Raw genomic sequence first — 5970 nt, 5'->3', positions numbered from 1 at the left:
GTGTGGGCTAGATCAAGTTGGACACTAACATCTGGTATCAGAGCCAGGTTCACCATGCCTTCCTGAGGGGCTTCTCAGGGGGATGGGATGTTAGGGTTGCTGTCCACCGGTGGAGGCTGGCTTGGTTTAGTCCCACCTTGCTTACGGGAGGAGGCCATGACCAACTTATAAGGGAGAGTATCCCTCCTCCTTTCAGTCCGGGCTTTTGGGATGGAGTGAGCTCTTTGCTGAATGTTGGCCCATTGCGCATAAACGTCCAGAACGTAAGTAGAGTGTGGGCTAGATCAAGTTGGACCCTAACACCTTGTGAGAGCGCACACCTCACACAACCCCCTCGACGGCCCTGGCCACTTGCTTTGCTTGCCGTTTTGTCTTTTCGGTTCCTTGTCGCAAAAGCAAAATTTATTTCCGGTTTTCTCCCGCCGGGCTGGATAAAAAGGGGCCCTGGACAGAATGTCAAGAGTGGTCGAAAATCCATCTCTGCACCCGAGCTCATCTGCACCCGCGCTGACAAAAAAAATTAAAACAAATACTAGACAAATTCGAAAAATGCCAATTTTTTGTTTTGCGGGATCAGAGCGGTAGGCTTTGTTGCAGTGCACTCCACCTATCACGCTATGAGCATATTTTGTGCATATTCTTTTGTTCCACCCGGCTGGCCAAAGTAGTCAAAAGCCTTAATAGAATAGTGTATCTGCTAATCAGAAATAAAATTGTGAATTGTTGTCAATAAAAAAAATATGTTTGTGCAGTACATGGTGTTCGCTTGGGCTGACTCGCGTGTGTGCCCGTCGGTGACGCTGGGCCTGGAGCCTGGCGAGGCCTTCACCGTCAGCATCATCGCCATGAGATGCGGCACGACACTCACAAGATGTCGATGTTGCCGTGCGATACGGCAACACCATGAGATGCGGCACGACACGATGGTGGCTGGAGCGTGATGGGCTGCAAGATAAATTTGAGCCGGGTGATCCGGCAAGCTATTATCAGTTGCATGGGTAGTCGTTGGGTTGAGTCCGTGGCCATTGAGGAGGCTGCTGAACATGGCCGTGCAAGTAGCCCGTGCTAGTTAGTTGCATATGAGTTTGTTAGCCGCATGCAGTCTACGGTTGAGGCCAAGTCGCAGCGCAAGTGGTGGACGTGAGCCATGCATGTTAGCTAGTGGGTGAGTGCATGTAGGACGTGATGTTAGTGGCCGGATGTGACGCCTGAGTGGTGCGTGGAGGTCAGCTATGTATATATAAGTCACAATGAGAAATGAGAGTGGCCGAGAGGGCTCAGGAGAAAAGATGTACACTGGTAGAAAAAGAGGCTTCCGTCCAGCCCCATTAGTCGCGAAACTGTAGGAACCGCGACTAATGAAGTCTTTAGTCGCGGTTCGGCGGACGAACCGCGACCAAAGGCCTGGGCCCAGGGCGCTCGGTGGCCAGCTGGTGCACGTGAGGGGATTTAGTCGCGGTTGGCCAGGCCAACCGCGACTAAAGGTGCCCAAAGGCCTTTAGTCGCGGTTGGCCAGGCCAACCGCGACTAAAGCTCCTCCCCTATATATACCAGTTCAGCACGCTCACTTAGCCATTTGGTGCCACTTCTCTTCACAAGCTTCACAAGGGGGTGTAGGTTTGCTTTTGGTTCCTCTTATGCACACAAGGTGTTTGATGAAATGCCCCAAGAGGGTGAAACAAACATGATATGAAGTGTTGGAGCCACACTTGAGGTTCCTCAGTTATTTTTTCCTCCTCGATCGCGGTTAGCAACTTGAACCTTTCATGCATGTGTGTCATTGATAAAATATGCATGTGTGTTGTTCATTGTTTAATTTCTATTGTTTATAGCTAGTTAGTTTAACAAATGCATGATGGTTAATTATATATTTTATATTATAATAATGCAGATGAATCGGCAATGGATGTACGGTAACCGACTCTCCCGCGAGTTCACTACGGGTTTGAAAGATTTCCTCGTAGTGGCTAATGCGAACAAGCAGAAGGGTTTTGTTATCTGTCCATGTGTTGACTGTAAGAATCAGAAGGGTTACTCTTCCTCAAGAGAAGTTCACCTGCACCTGCTTCGGCACGGTTTCATGCCAAGCTATAATTGTTGGACCAAGCATGGAGAAAGAGGGGTTATAATGAAAGAAGATGAAGAAGGGGATGATTTCATCGATGAAAGCTATCTTGCTCATTTCGGTGATACTTTCATGGAGGACGCTGAAGGTGAAGGGGAAGGTGAAGGTGAAGAAGAGGCACGTGATGAGACCGTTGATGATCTTGGTCGGACCATTGCTGATGCACGGAGACGCTGCGAAACTGAAAAGGAGAGGGAGAATTTGGATCGCATGTTAGAGGATCACAGAAAGTCGTTGTACCCCGGATGCGATGATGGTCTGAAAAAGCTGGGCTGCACACTGGATTTGCTGAAATGGAAGGCACAGGCAGGTGTAGCTGACTCGGCATTTGAAAACTTGCTGAAAATGTTGAAGAATATGTTTCCAAAGAATAACGAGTTGCCCGCCAGTACGTACAAAGCAAAGAAGGTTGTCTGCCCTCTAGGTTTAGAGGTTCTGAAGATACATGCATGCATCAACGACTGCATCCTCTACCGCGGAGAATACGAGAATTTGAATGAATGCCCGGTATGCACTGCATTGCGTTATAAGATCAGAGGCGATGACCCTGGTGACGATGTTGAGGGCGAGAAACCCAGGAAGAGGGTTCCCGCCAAGGTGATGTGGTATGCTCCTATAATACCACGGTTGAAACGTCTGTTCAGGAACAAAGAGCATGCCAAGTTGTTGCGATGGCACAAAGAGGACCGTAAGTCGGACGGGGAGTTGAGACACACCGCAGATGGAACGCAATGGAGAAAGATCGACAGAGAGTTCAAAGATTTTGCAGCTGATGCAAGGAACATAAGATTTGGTCTAAGTACAGATGGCATGAATCCTTTTGGCGAGCAGAGCTCCAGCCATAGCACCTGGCCCGTGACTCTATGCATCTACAACCTTCCTCCTTGGTTGTGCATGAAGCGGAAGTTCATTATGATGCCAGTGCTCATCCAAGGTCCGAAGCAACCCGGCAACGACATCGATGTGTAGCTAAGGCCATTAGTTGATGAACTTTTACAGCTGTGGGGCAGACCTGGTGTCCGTGTGTGGGATGAGCACAAAAAAGAGGAATTTAACCTACGAGCGTTGCTTTTCGTAACCATCAACGATTGGCCTGCTCTTAGTAACCTTTCGGGACTGTCAAATAAGGGATACAATGCATGCACGCACTGCTTACATGAGACTGAAAGTGTACATTTGCCAAATTTTAAGAAGAACGTGTACCTTGGGCATCGTCGATTTCTTCCGAAAATTCATCCAGTAAGAAAGAAAGGCAAGCATTACAACGGCAAGGCAGATCACTGGCCGAAGCCTGCGGAACGCACTGGTGCTGAGGTATTTGATATGGTCAAGGATTTGAAAGTCATCTTTGGAAAGGGTCCTGGCGGACAATCAGTTCCGAAGGGAGCTGACGGGCACGCAGCCATGTGGAAGAAGAAATCTATATTCTGGGAGCTAGAATATTGGAAAGTCCTAGAAGTCCGCTCTGCAATCGACGTGATGCACGTTACGAAGAATATTTGCGTGAACCTCCTAAGCTTCTTGGGCGTGTATGGGAAGACAAATGATACAAAGGAAGCACGGCAGGACCAGCAACGTTTGAAAGACCCTGATGACCGGCATCCGGAATGGTTTCAAGGTCGTGCCAGCTACACTCTGACCAAAGAAGAGAAGGTCATCTTTTTTGAATGCCTGAGCAGTATGAAGGTCCCGTCTGGATTCTCGTCCAATATAAAGGGAATAATAAACATGGCGGAGAAAAAGTTCCAAAACCTGAAGTCTCACGACTGCCACGTGATTATGACGCAATTGCTTTCGATTGCTTTGAGGGGCCTCCTGCCGGAAAATGTTCGAGTAGCCATTGTGAAGCTATGTGCATTCCTCAATGCAATCTCTCAGAAGGTAATCAATCCAGAAGATCTACCACGGTTACAGAACGATTTGATCCAATGTCTTGTCAGTTTCGAGTTGGTGTTCCCGCCATCCTTCTTCAATATTATGACGCACCTCTTGGTTCACCTAGTCGAAGAGATTTTCATTCTCGGTCCTGTATTTCTACACAATATGTTCCCCTTCGAGAGGTTCATGGGAGTATTAAAGAAATATGTTCGTAACCGTGCTAGGCCAGAAGGAAGCATCGCCAAGGGCTATGGAAATGAGGAGGTAATTGAGTTTTGTGTTGACTTTGTTCCTGACCTTAAGCCGATTGGTCTTCCTCGATCGCGGCACGAGGGGAGACTAAGTGGAAAAGGCACGATCGGAAGGAAATCAACGACATGTATGGACGGCCATTCTCTGACTGAAGCACACCACACTGTACTGACCAATTCCAGCTTGGTGGCTCCGTACTTTGAGAAACACAAGAATATTTTACGCTCGGACAACCCGGGGAAGCCTGAATCCTGGATTAGGAAGGCCCACATGGAGACTTTCGGCAGTTGGTTGAGAAAACATTTAATGAATGACAATGATGTTGTAGATCAGCTGTACATGTTGGCCAAGACACCATCTTCGACTATAACGACTTTCCAAGGGTATGAGATAAATGGGAATACATTTTACATGATCGCCCAAGATAAAAAGAGCACCAACCAAAACAGTGGTGTCCGCTTTGATGCAGCAACCGAGAATGGGCAAAAGGTCACATATTATGGTTACATAGAGGAGATATGGGAACTTGACTATGGACCCTCCTTTAAGGTCCCTTTGTTCCGGTGCAAATGGTTCAAGCTAACAGGAGGTGGGGTAAAGGTGGACCAGCAATACGGAATGACAATGGTGGATTTCAACAATCTTGGTTACCTTGACGAACCATTCGTCCTAGCGAAAGATGTCGCTCAGGTTTTCTATGTGAAGGACATGAGTAGCAAACCGAGGAAACGGAAAGATAAGAAAACGATCAGTACATCATGCGATGATCCAAAGCGCCACATTGTTCTTTCAGGGAAAAGAAACATCGTGGGAGTGGAGGACAAGACAGACATGTCAGAAGATTATAATATGTTTGCTGAAATTCCGCCCTTCAAAGTGAACACCGACCCAAGCATTAAGTTAAATGATGAGGATGCTCCATGGATACGACACAATCGTAAGCAAGCAGGGACACAAGGAAAGAAATGATGTGTAATAATTTATTGTACCAAACTTTGTTGAATGGATCATGTGAATTATATTACCCGTGATGTGTTTGGTGTCCATTTTCGAATGATTCGAGATACCACTGATGATACATGAAATTTGGAGTGATTTAGTCATACTCCTGCCTAGGCGTATAATATGCATACTCGTAGTCTTCATAGCCGCCGTCGTTGTACTGGTAGTCGTCGCCTTTTAAGTTGCCGCCGTCGTCGTCGCTGCTGGTGGGGGATATCGCCGACCGTGATGTAGTCCATGACGCTCTGCAGAGTCCGGCCGTACCACCATAGCCGACGGCCGCCTCTGGTATATTATTTTGAATTGAATTAGTTTTATTTTTCTTAATTTTTTGATATATTATTTGTATTTTTAGAATTTTGAATTGAATTAGTTTTATTTTTCTGAATTTTTTGATATAATATTAGTGTTTTTAACATATTGAATTGAATTAGTTCTATTTTTCTGAATTTTTTGATATATTATTTGTATTTTTAACAAATTGAATTGAATTAGTTTTATTTTTCTGAATTTTTTGATATATTATTTGTATTTTTAACATTTTGAATTGTATTAGTTTTATTTTTCTTAATTTTTTGATATATTATTTGTATTAGTCGCGGTTGGTCTGGCCAACCGCGACTAAAGGTTACCCTTTAGTCGCGGGTCGCCTCCCCAACCGCGACTAAGGGGGGGGGGGGCTATAAATACAAGGCCTGCCGCCGTCGCCTCCA

This window comes from Triticum dicoccoides, chromosome 7B (genome assembly GCF_002162155.2).
Source record: "Triticum dicoccoides isolate Atlit2015 ecotype Zavitan chromosome 7B, WEW_v2.0, whole genome shotgun sequence".
NCBI classification, from domain to species: Eukaryota; Viridiplantae; Streptophyta; class Magnoliopsida; order Poales; family Poaceae; genus Triticum; species Triticum dicoccoides.
The sequence above is the reverse complement of the archived record's forward strand: the minus strand, read 5'-3'. Positions refer to the sequence as shown.